Genomic DNA, 13,570 nt, shown 5'->3' on the forward strand with positions numbered 1-13,570 from the left:
TCTCATCCAGCAGGGACAAAAATAGAGTCATTGACAGACACTGCATTTTCTGCTCCGCTTGGTAAGTAAATTGACCAGTCAGTGTGTGTGTGTGTGTGTGTGTGTGTGTGTGTGTGGGGGGGGGGTAGCTGGAGACAAATGTGTCTGCATGTCCACCTCCCCAGATGGTACCACCGCGGCTGAAAACAACAGCAGTGGTGATTAGAAACGGATGGATCTGAAATTCAGCACACAAAGGCATTGGGGACAGACAATTTCAACAGGGGAGCCCTGACGAATGATGCGCCAGATCGCACAAATGACACCTTGTATCTGCACTGATGATGGGACATGATGAGATGCAGTCAATCTTTTTTTTTTTTTTTTTTCCTGTGCCGTAGCGTTAAAACATCATTCATCACTCAAAACTACTTCAGCTTATCAAAAGTAAGGACATGCTGCTTGTGTCTGTCTCATATAATTGTAAATTAAGTATCTCTGGGTTTTAGACTGTTGGTTCTGTCACCTGGGGCTCAGTGTACTTCTGAGTGGTTTGGAGTGCTGCATGGATAATATATTGTTGCAGGTTAACACAGAAGTTCGAATTACCCTGGCTTCCTTAACAAAAAGCCTAGGGGAGGCCTGTTTTTTTGGGGAGGTTTGCGATACGTTAATATTTTGAAATGTTCTATTTCTGAAACATAAATCAAACTGCTAGCAGTATAAAGCTAATGTTAAGATATAAACTACATGGCAGCTGAATGAGGTCAGTGTCACCATCTCTAAGCTCTTTACTACACTATACTACACGTGCTTCACTATAAATTGATCTACACGTTGTCAAGTTAGGGTTAGAATAACTTGAAACTAAAATCCACCTACAAAGGTGGACTAATGAGTAGACGAGTCTCTGAGTTTGGCATAATCATCATTTCATTTCATGCCCCGACAAATTCTGTAGTCTCATTCAGCCACTTGATAGCAACCACCTATTTTAAGACAAAAAGTCCTAAAGACTCAAGTCTTCATAATTCAAACAAGGGGTATTAACTGATATATCTTATATCATAGAACAAGACATGAAAATCTCTTAAGCTTGTGTCAAGCACACCTCATTACTAGACCTCGAGACAAGGGAACCAGAAGCGCTAAAATGCTAACCATTTTCTCGGTTTTAGGACTCATTCCTTCGGTACTTTTCATTATTTTATCACCATCTGTGATTCAAAGACTGCCGCCGCTCTCAAAAGCCCTTCATCCAAAATCAACGTCCCCTCAGGAGGAGGGTGAGCATCATCACTCTCTATTCCCTGCTGTGCTGAGCCTGGTGCTTGGTTGGGGGATGGGGCGTGATGAGGTTAGACACCAAACATCATATACCCCAGATATATATAATATAATCTCTTCCACATTATAGGAAAAGTCATCATATGTTCTCGTGGTGACCAAAGCATGACAAATAGCTCAGAGGTTTGCATTTAGGTTAGGTAAAGACAGTGGTTGTGGTTGAATATTGAAAAATCTAATTTGCACTAGACAGCATGTGTCTTTTTTATTGTGTAACCAAGATCTAAGTCATTCACTAATGTTAACAACAGTGTTTTAGAAGCCTACATTTAACCATACATGAGATGTAGGACCACCGCTGAACTGGATTCAGGCAGCAATTACATTTTCAGGGTTGGTTTTAAAGTGTGTTTGTTGTAGCCTGAAAAATGAGATTATATTTGACCTGATTCTTTTTACAATCCACTTCACCTTAATTATGAGCCAGAACTAAATGTACATAAACAGGCATGCTATTAAAAAAAAACATCAGCAGTCATAAATGCTGTTTTCCGTTTGCCTACATCAACTTGGAGCAAAGACTGCAGCATGTTTTCACCAACAACATGTCAGCACATATATAATTATCTTCTGTGTAAGCACCATGTCCTGTTTACAGACGCTGGGGAATATGTTCATTTTGACACAAAAACAAAGATCTAGGCGGCGACTGCCCCCTTGCTCCGGCCCGCCTCTAGCTGCATGACCCACGCCCCAAACTAAACGTGGCCCAAGTCCGGCCCTGCAGGCTGACTGTGTCTCTGGATGTCCGCTCTAAAGCTGTTTGGCTCCACTTCAGCCCCGTAATCCCTGAGCTCAGAACCCACCCACGTGTGGCCTTCAGAGGGTGGTGGCGGCCCTGCCCCTCCCAGCCCCAAGCCTCTGCACCAGAGAGAGAGAAAGAGTAGGAAGAGGGAGGATTAACTTAACTAACCACTGGCTCCCATCATGCACATGCATGTTGCTCCTGGAAAGTGAGGAATACATATATGACAAAGAAGACAGTGCTTACTGAAAGACTTAATACCAACCACATGCAAGCATCTATACACTTGTGCACCCATTAAGCACAATCACACGCAAACACGCACTATACTGTAAAGCCAGCAAGCTGCAGAGTCAGGAGCTGGCAGCTGAAAACACAGTTGATGTTATGTTGATGACCATATGGCAGTGAATCTGTTCAGTGTTTATGCTGTGCTGTGGTAGCCCCTCGGACCAGAGCGCAGTTATTCAGCTTATCTCTGTTAATCCTCCTGCTGTAACTCTTCCTCCATCCTGTTCCTGATCTGCCCGGTGCCAAACCAACACCATTAAGCCACAGCATTGTAGTTAGACCTAAACACTGAGCAAGCTCACATAGACGCCGGGGAAGTTTTAAATGACAGTTTCAGACTTTTGTTTCTTCTTTATAGTTTTGTCCATCAATATTTTCAGACTTTGTTTTTTTTTCCTTTATAGTTTTGTCCATCAATACCATCAGGTAGTGCAAAGCACAAAACATGAGCAGCCTAAGAATCAGACAGTAAGCCAATCGACAGCTTAGCCAAATACTCTAAACCACGGGGTAAAAGTGAAAGTGAACACACCTTTAGTGTCATAATCCCGCTTTAGATAAGAAACCTACCACAGCTAGGGTAAGTAGGGTCGGTCAGAGTTCAAGCAGAAAGTGAGGGTGTACACAGCGATGGTTGTTAATAAAGGAAAGCATTCTGAAAAGCATTTTATGTCCACATTTGTGCCCATGTGCAGTGGGCAATCATGGTAAGAGTACTGTAAGCACGAGTAAGTCAACCTCTCGGCGCAGAGAATGGAAGAGTGTGGGGCGAACATCTACGGAGTGTGTGGCGATGGAGGGAGTGAGGGAACACGAGGGAAAATGACTGAACAGTGCGGCAGGGATGGCAACGTACATGGCTGTGGCCCGGCAGTCCGAGCTACCCAACCATGAGAGCACGTTACTCTCACACTCTGTGTCTCTGTTGGAAAGACTGGGAGTGTGGTGGAGCTCGACCATGACCAGAAGCACGTTTATGCCCCTTTGAGTGGGTCACTACCTGGGTACCTGCTAGGGTGCCTCCTGCAACTGTGTCTGGGGGAGTGTCACCACACAGTCTTAACCCTGCTGTTAAAATCCTGTTAACAATGGATAAATTAACACTTAACTGGTATTGTTAATAGTTAAACTAGCAAACTCTTCCCACTCGACCCATCTGACTGTTTTTTGGTGATTCTGCCATATCCCCAGGGCTCAGCAATTTGCAGTAATGTTTTAGAAAACTGATAGGAATGATTGCCAAATAGCCAACAAATGGCTGTAATAAACCAGATTTATCCTTGAAGTAATCCAGTCAGATTTGATCTCAGCAAGACACAATAAGGTATAGCTCTGCCTCAGAATCAAAAATCAAGCACTGTCATTCCCAGGCATAAATCCTTGAATGGTGAATGGTTTCACTTTCTGTATTTGTGCCACAGCTCAGGGCTGAGCTTTTATCATCAATTCCCATCGTCAGTGTGTTTGTTATTTTTTTTTTTAGGGCTGAACGCTGTGCACACAATCTGAGCTACCCTGATGCTATCTGATGATTCAAGACAGGAAGTGATTTTCAGATGTCCTCCAAAGATACAGAGCATGCAACTGAATCACTGGCCAGCTCAGAAGTCCAACTAACAGAGATTTGTTGATAAAACCTTCCCTAAAAAAATCAGATTTTATCCTACCAAGTAACACACGATAACATTCAATAATGTAGAGGCTTACACTCACAAACAACTCATCACCCATGTCATGTGCAGTCGAGACGTGCCTTTGCTCCACACAAGACGCACAGCAGATCCTGACATGTTAAGTTTGCACTGAAAACAGATGAGAGGCTCGCAGTGACGTAGACCTGAGGCGCCGGTGGACGAGCTGCTGCCTCATTAGTATTCATAAACATTTTGCTATTCCAGGAAGAGCAGCCCGGCTGAGCGTGCTCAGACTGTGTCTGGCTGGACACTGACTATGTGTGATGGAGGGGAAGACAAAGCACCAAAACACAGAAGGGAGTGGAAAAGACGGGGCAGGTGAAACTCTGCGAGGACAGGTTACTGCTCTGGTGAGGAGCACATAGTTAAAAAATATCATTTTGTCACTGTTGTTAGAGAATGTTGAGTTTGTCTCTGGTTCTTTGCATGACGCCAGCTTTTTGAGCAATTCATGATTATACTAATATTGAACATACTACATGGAACTTTATACTGGTTATAGAACTCAATTTAATATTGATGATAAAAAAACAAATGAGACCATCTTCAAGGAGATTTGCTATGTCTTTATAGTTTATATAGAATACTCAGAAACGTAATTATTCTTAATGCCTGACACAGGGTCAGATTGCAACGTAATGGCAGAATCCTAAGGATGAACCGAGGAGTCTCATTGCCTGAGGAAAGACGCTGCTCTATAGTCTGATGTTCCCAAAACAGTTTTCTTTGTTACACTTTTGTCAATGGGGCACCAGGATTAACAGGAAATTAACATTTCTTGTAGCAGCTTTATGCAATCACACATATCATTTACCATTTGATCAAACCAAAGTGGACATATTCAGTGGACTGAGTTTTGGCTACTGTCAGCCCAACAGGCCACAGATTTTGTCCATTGTTCATTCTAAAACAAATGCGCAAAATCCACTGAGTCCAGTTTTGTTCCTGTTTCGTTTGGTATTTTTACTCTGAAATGCAGTGCTGTGTGTTAAAACTAGCTTTCATTAAATGCTAAAATATCTGCCTGTGAGAGTCCACACTGTTAATCTTTTCCTGTCCTTTTACTGCACTGAACTCTCTGGGCATAAGAGGCTGCTATATATCAACTTTCAACATCTGCCTCCGTATACTAATGTAATCTTGGAGACCTTTGTGTTCATTTTCAGTGTTGCAAAGATTTTGTTCTCAAAGAACAATGAAGCAATTTTGTAAATTACATGATATTGTTGGACTTGTGAATGATTTGATGCCATAAGCAGTCTTGGTGTGATTACCCCCTTTCAACAAAATGTAGTGACTGACAGGCTAAGATGGAGGTTACCTGCAGAAATGATATTTATTTGGACAGAACTGTGCACATTTTCAAAAAACGCTTTTTCATTTTTTTTATATTTAGGTTTTCAGGGGATATTTTTTCAGTGAGGGTCCAATGTTTCTTATAGGGGCATCTGGAGCAGCAATTGACAGCAACACAAATTCCCCTAACCTGACTCAATACATGGGTTGAGTGTCCGTCTGTGGTCTAAATGTTAAATAGTTTTTTCCTGGCACCGGGTGTGTCAAACTATTCGGATGAAATGGGATTTCATTCGAGGTGGAATGGAGGATCTTTGAGCTGCCAACTCTCCTTTTTCCTGAATATTCCACAATGTTCTGTAGAAACTGTGTTCCTCTGTTCCACCCTTTTCTCCTCCTTGTAGCTGTTACTGTCTGTACATTTACACCCTCTAGAGGGGAAATTTAATTTCTGTTTGCAAAACTAATTTGGGGGAAACCACAGCATGTTGAAACAAGCCAAAACTGAATCCAATGTTTTTCACAGGTACTGAAGTAGTTGCTGAATTTCACTTTTTTGTGATGACAAAAACCCTGACATCACCACCAGCATGTGCCCAATCTGATGGACTGACCAGAGCGAGAAGGGAGTAATGAAGAAAGGCTGAATTTGCTGCATAACCCCACAAGTCCTCCCCACCTCCTCTGTCTCCCCTTCTCATCTCATTCACGTTGCTTCCCTGCTATCTATTTCTCATCACTGGCACCGAGTGGGCAGTGCTGCTGCCAAAGTGACTGATGGGCAGTACCCTCCACTGTCCTGTCTCTGAGCAGGACCATCAGGGCTAAATTATGCAGCCTGAGATCCTAGCTGAGCGGCCATGACAGGCTATGGATCCGTCTGACACCCCTGCTGCTTTCAAGGGCATTTTTTCCCAGCGAGGGAAAGGACAGGGCAGCTCAGGAGGAGCAGCTGTACATCATCTGCTGTGAGGCACAGGTCTGAAACGCGAATAGGGGGTCATCTATTATCTACCACGAGGGGAAGAGATGAACCCATCTGGTTGAGGCCTAACAAGATAGTCACCAGAATGTCAGAGAATACTATGAAAAAAAGAAAAATGGAAATAAGGCAAACAGAAAATTAAATGTCATTCTGTGTTATAACTCAAAGAAAACAATTGCTCTGTAGAGCACAGTCTTGGAATAACGCACTGAGATGAAGGACTCCAGAAAAGCTGGAGGTTGAAAAAACAAATCAACCAACGGGAAGATTAGTCAGGATGAGAGACATGAACATACCTTCAGTGTACAGAGGCTCAAGCTGACTCTGGGCCTGTCTGAACCATGCATTACGTGGTTGGAGCTGTAAAGTTTTGATTCCACAAAGATGTCTGAACAGGCAGCAACAGCAGCACTCCTCTCTTTCACTCTGACAGGTTTCCAGAGGAGCATGGATCTAGTTCTTGTTAGTGTGGCTGGTAGGCACCACCCTGCCTTCCTGGCTCTCCTCTGCCAGCTCCTGACCCGTCCCTTTTTCTGTGATGGCGAACACACACTGAGGCCATTGAAGGACAGGCAGCACCTCTGTCTACTCTCTGGGTCTGGGCGCTGTTGATGTTGGCATCTGCAATAAAGGCTGCCTTTCTCTTTCCTGCAGGTCCCCTTGCCCTCCTGCTGTGGTTTTCACCTCTGCCAAGGAGAGCTGTGAGGCTGAAATGGAAGAAAGGTTGTGTGACGGCGTTTTGCCGGCTGTGTGTGCCTGCCTGTCAGGGGGGAAGGGAGTGGCAGCCTGGTGTGACACACTTGATTACACTGGCTGATTGGGGATTATTTTTGGCTTCCAGTGGCACCCTCCTAAAAGTGAAATTCTATGCTGTGTTTCTCCCCTGTAATTATATCTTACAGTCGTCATATCATTCATCTGACATCCGATACCTCTCTATTTTACTTTCTGCAAAACATGATATCACATGCCAAGTCTAAAAGTGCCGCACAAAACACACAGAGCCCCTCTCTCATCCTGTCAACTGAAACCCTGGGTGAGCTTCAAGAAATAGAGAAGTAGTTTAGTGTTAGACACTCCCATTGAGAGCGACAGTGAAGGAGTAAATACAAGTTCATGTGACAATGAGCAATAGCCAAATGAGAGAGTTGAACTGTCTCAGAGGCTGAATGGACTTTTCCATTTTTAAATTTAATTACGAATACTTAAATACAGCATCGATAACCAACAGCGAGCCACAGAAGCACTTCACGGCTCCTCCATCTTGAATGCCCATCAAGTCATGGCGTTCCTGCGGATCTTGTTAAGAGGCAGGTGTTCAGATGGTTCCAGGTTTGCTCGGAAAACCCATCGCTGACACGCAAGTCACCCTGGATTTGCATGTGGTGGCCACAGTCCACTGCTCTCTCCTGATCCTTCCTGGCTGATTCTTCTCTAGTTTTGTGTTCTGCTAGTATCCTTGTCACTACTAGTAGCATGAGGAGGTACCTGCAGCCCAATCAGGCTGCACAGGTAGTCCAGGTCTTCCAGGACTGCACATCCATAGCTGCGGCTGCAAAAGGTGTGCTGTGTCTCCCAGCACAGTCTGAAGTGCATGGAGGAAACCAGCCATTACACAAGAACACCTGTACAGAGCCATAGTCTGGAGACACTGTGGTGAATGTTATGTTGCCTGTAATCCAGTATGACAAGATTTGCTGTGGGTCAGTGATGGTCTGGGGAGGCATATCACTGGAGGGTCACATAAACCTCCATGTCATAGCCAACGGTACCCTGACTGCTGTTCTCCTGGTACCAGGATGGAATCCTCAGAGTGATTGTCTATGCTTGTCTGCTCTATGCAGGACAATACCAGGTCTCATGTTGCCAGAGTGTGTTGGCAGTCCCAGTTTTTTCAGATATTCTATAACCTTCTTTTTGTAGCTACTGGTAGGATCTCGTCTCAGTATCACTGAGGAGATCAGTCACTTTGGCGTGTTCACACTTATAAGGTATTGATATATCAAATGTGTGGTTTCGGCTCATTCTGCTCAAAATGGTCAACGATTAACTTTAGTGCAGAAGTAATTCTCACTCTTAGCGTACAGTATTCTCTCTCTAGCTTCCATCCTGAGGGATAATCAGCGAACACTTTAGAAACCATTACAAAATCTATAGATAAATAGAACTAATGCTATAGCCCAATCATACAACTCCCATTCACTGCCTCTATTGACAATACTCCCTAATGCTCCAATAAGAGTACTCCACCATATGTTAAAGTTTATCTGCATAATTTACTTCATATAAATTTGCAGATGCACTCCTGGAAAAGGCTGCATTAAGTTGTGCTGGGCAACACTGAACCACTGCAGAGCCAGTAAACACTGCACTTCAGTAGTTCATGTTGTCAAGTATATTCTGTCCTGTAGGTCTAAGCAGCATTTGTAATTAGAATTATTGTCTAAGCTGAGCTGTCAATATTTGCCTTTATGAGCAACACAAACAGATCAAGGTTTAACTAATGCATACCAACATGTACGCTGCCTGCTAGACTGACAGATGAAGACACAACGTTTGTTCTTTTAAAAGACATTCAAGATAGCACATGCTGAATAGGCAGATATAAGAGTACGCTGTCTTATCTGTTGTAAACATTGCCAAAGCAGGGGCCCCTAAAAAATACCTACTGTGTATCTTTATATATCCTTAGCACTCAGACCTTGTGATGAAGAGGCCTCTGGTTGACTCTTCCTGAGCCCAGAGATCCATTTTCCTCCCCTTGAAAACGTCCACTTCAGATTTGTCCTCTTCTAAGCTTTTTAACCAGTACCTCCTCTACATTTCACCAGAGAGTGACCCTACTGCTCCACAGTGCCCAGTGTGGACTACTTGTGTAAGCTTGTTGCACTCCTTACTAGGATGTTCTAACATCTAAAAAACTCCCTCCGTTAAACCACCAGAACATGACAAATCGGAGCAGACAAGCAGGACGGTGTTCAAACATGCAAGTCATGTCGGCGTGATACAAACAACAGGGTGTGAAAGGTGTGTCTTTTCCAAGAAATAGAAGCTAAATACATCTGCCGCAGTTGCCTGACAATGACTCCCATGATTATGAAACAAATATATGTACAATTTGTGCCTCATCTTTAAATTTAGAGGGGTTAACTTGATTCACCTGTTCATCAGTGTGGTAAAAAAAAACCCAGAGGGACCTCTAATATACAGAATAAGCATGGTTGGAAGGATCAGCTTAATTTATTTCTAGGAACAACACTAAAATCACTGCAACTTTCCATTCCAATGAAATATGATTTGGACCCCCAGCAGAAGTTATTTCCCCTGGCTAAAAAAAATGTGAGGAGGAAAGATTGGTAATTGTTTTTAAGGTAGAGAACAAATTGACAAATCAAAGAGCAGAAAGGAAGATTTCTGTACTCCATTCAAGGCATTACTTCCCAGAAACCACAGTTGCTGGCTTTCATTCAAACCATTTATCAACGTGTTTGAGAAAAACAAGCCCACATGTCCCTACAACCTGAGGTCAGCAGTGGGAGGTGGAAAGATCGGACTGGAAAGCACTATAGTGACTACTGAAACTCTGGTTGTTTTTTAAGACTCCAGTTAACGTCTGAGGCAGACTCCAACAGCCAGGATGTTTCCAGGATAATAATGTTTTTTTCCACAGAATAGTTATAGGAGTTCCTGTGTCCTGAGGGGATGAATGTGCCATCTGAATACCTGCCAACCAAACAAATGTAATCTGAAGGTAGGACCACACCTTCCTACCGTGTCTCGCTTCCCTTCCCTGAGGTTACTTGAACACCTAATAACACCACGTTGTTTCCATGGAAAGAGATGATTACAGAATGAACTGTTTCTGGACAGAGGGTGTTTAAATTTGCCATGCCTATTTTCATGGAATTAAAAAAAAAACTGTGGAACTCAAAGAAGTATTTCTTGAAATCGTAGCATAATTTGAAGTGGAATTCAATGTCGCTGTTCATCCTGGGGAAATCCTTGGATGTTGGTTTGTGTGTGGACACACTTAGTCCATGCCACAAGTTTAACAAAGATGTTTAGGCACCGCAGTTTAATTTCATTGATTATCTAAACCTCCCGGCTGGCTGACAGGATTGGTCAGGATCACACGCACAAGCAGGTTCATCCATTGGAATAGTTTGGAGCAAAGCCGCCGTCCTCCTGATAAACACTGAGCTTCATCAGAGATGTCTAATAACATCTAATTTAGAAGGTAAAAGTTAAAATGTATTACCTATGGACAGTTTCCTCTGTTTTTAGACATTATTAGTTTAATCTGAATTTTTAATGAGCAAGGCATTCCAGTAAGTCATTAGTTCTATGTTATAATAAAGAAACATAGATACTATTTAAATCCCTACAGGCACTAGGGGGTTTAGTGGGCCCCTGAACCTATGCAAACTGCGCCTGTGCTTCCAACCCCTCCTGGGAAGTCGCTGCTTGCAGCTTGAAAACCTCTGGTCCACTCTTTATTTTGCACTTCTGTGGTGATATGCCATCAATCCAGCAAATTGTTCTTAAGTGTCTACATTTAAGTCTATGATTACAATCATATCATGTATCATCTTCAAATGGAAATCCATCTTGTAACTGCAGTTCAGTACCCCTACATTCAGTAAAATCCTCCCCACAGGAACTTTTCATAAGGACCCAAATATCACATTTAAAATGTGTAATAATGTAATCGGTTGTGTGCTAGGTGAGTTTTAAGTAATTTCTCGGCTTAACTGCCTCATAATTACAGAAAAAGACTGATTTCATCACAAAGGAAACTACTAGTACAAAGCTTGCAAAGATGTGGAATATTCTAGTGCTGCCGACAGACTTGTAGGACCTTTAGTCCTGCAATCCTTGTTGTAACAGTGAACCTAAAACAATATGACACACCAGCGTTCACAATGTACAGCATCTCCAGAATGCTTGTTATGTCTGCCGACAGTAATTGTGTTGATAATCGAAAGAGACAGAGCGAGCACCAGCAGAATAATCCCCTGCAGCTTTTCCCTGCCACATGTTACCAGGCCTTATGGCAACCTGTTGACACCAATCCCAGAGACCCAATGGGCCAATGCTGGGCATGCATAAACAGTCTGTAATCCGCATCGCACTCTGGCTGAAAAATGCATCCTATCACTGGGCAGAGAGAGGTGGAGGACTGTGTGTAGAGGACTGGACTGTCCTACACTTGCTAAGTAGTCATGTTCACATCCGCTTTGTTTAGTGAACTTTATTTGATCAAATACAAGAAAAAGAAAAGGCTACAGTACAGACAATGTCTGAATACATTTCAGGATACCAATGTCTGATCTGACTAGGCACTAATAACTTCATATCTCTTAAGTTTCCACAAAGTCATAATCAATGTTTTAATGTTTTAATACACACTTTGCTCTGTATCTGACTGATTAGTATCAGGACCAACAATAGCAAACATGTCATGTTTTGGGTAATGTTAATGATATTCCAGAGTTTGCACTTTCCTGGAAAATGACTCAACCTGCACTCTGGGGTGTATGCACATTTTTTGTCCATTAAACGCTATTCATGAGGCTGCTGTGGATGTATGAAAGGACACCGGCACAGCAGAGTTTTTCTGTGTGCTGGGCCTTACGGATTACTTTACGAAACTTCACTGATTTGGTTCAAACAGGATGTGTTTTATGGATTTTCTGGTGTCCTTTGGCTGCTCTGCCTCAAAACTCGGCAGATAGCTTTAGCTGTTGCTAAGGTAAGCTAACTATGGCTAAACAGCAGCCTCCCAATGAACACCGTCTGAGAACGACAGAGGCAAGTTACCGTACCCAAGTGATTTATGGAGTGTCCTGATGCACAGATACTGGTAGCTTTAGCCTCCTTCTTAGAGGCTCTATTGTTCGGTCCTGGTCCGACCGTGTTCATTTGTAGTTTTTCAGTCCCACCGGAGTTGGGAGGCCTCCGGTGCGATGATGGGGGTATTATGCACATTCAGTGCTATTTGCAAATGTAAAAGCAAATCAATGTCCCTTCCCTGCTGTGTTTTCTCAGAGGAAACGTGTCCCTATGCCAAAGCAAATAACACTCCAATGTCTGTTTCATGGGAACTTTAGGTAGTGTGACTAGGTAGGTAGTCATTATTCCCATGGCAAAAAGGATGTTGCTTATAATGAGAATGTAAATAGTCCAGGAACAGAAACCAAATACAAAGCAGTAGATGTTCCCACCATATAGCAGCCATCCCACATGCTTACAAAGTTTATCATGACAATATAAAGCCTGCGCCGATGCTCACACTCAGTGAGTTCTTTCAAACGAACCTCAGAGCTGGATTATCCACCCACGCTGAGCATATGTGAAATAAGTTATCATTCTAGCAGCCTGATTGTTCACTTCACTTCTCCAGACACAACAACAATGATCAAATCTGAAGACGAAAACAAAAGTCATGCCGCAGCACCTATGAGTCAGTGTCTTAGATTTGGATCGCGTTCAACCTCAGCAAACTCCAATCAGAATGATGATTGTGGAGCGGAGTCTCCTTGGTGTGATAATGAATGACAGGCCAGCAGAGCGAGCCTCTGTCCGACCAGCTGAGCGGTACCTGCTGCCTTTGAAACGGAGCGCAAGATGACTCATCAGACGCTTGTCACAGCTTCCTGGCTCCCTCTCGTCTGCTCCGATTGCTGCTCCTGAAAAGTCCTCTGATGGGCCCATGATTTATTTAACACATGCTGATGTATTTTGCATTAAAACAGCCTAAATGCTTCAGTGCACTTCACTGGTGGAAAAAAGCTCCTCCAGCGGAGATTTGGATGTGTTATCCTCTCTGAACACTTTTTGCATCGTCAGTTCTGTTTTGCTGAGGACGACCGTATGGTAGATTTCAAAGCTGGCAGGATATAATTCAGTAAATGTTGGGCAAGAAAACAAATTCCTTTTTCCTGACAGTGAAGACATCCATAATCTAAAATTGTCAAAAAGCTCCATTCATGGATCTTTGGGAGTGTAAAACAACAACAGCAGAACTCAGCCCTTTTTAATTCGTAACCACAGAGGATTTCATCATTGTAGAATTATCTGATACCAAGCAGCTTAATGCTGCATAATCTATCCAACCTGGAAATCCTGCGCCTGAGGATTCAAACCAAGAGCTGAAAAAACAGATCTGGCCTCAGAGATGAAATTATATCCACCAAGATCACACTAGTAACACATAATCCTGCGCTGTGGGCC

At 43.1% G+C, this 13,570-nt stretch overlaps 1 protein-coding gene across 9 annotated transcripts in view; it reads right to left on the minus strand.

Annotated features, from left to right (window-relative positions):
- Positions 1-13,570, minus strand: part of iqsec1b (IQ motif and Sec7 domain ArfGEF 1b) — a 209,329-nt gene that overhangs the window by 39,343 nt on the left and 156,416 nt on the right. The gene's annotated exons all lie outside the window — the stretch shown is intronic.

Source organism: Acanthopagrus latus, chromosome 6 (genome assembly GCF_904848185.1).
Source record: "Acanthopagrus latus isolate v.2019 chromosome 6, fAcaLat1.1, whole genome shotgun sequence".
Taxonomy (NCBI): domain Eukaryota; kingdom Metazoa; phylum Chordata; class Actinopteri; order Spariformes; family Sparidae; genus Acanthopagrus; species Acanthopagrus latus.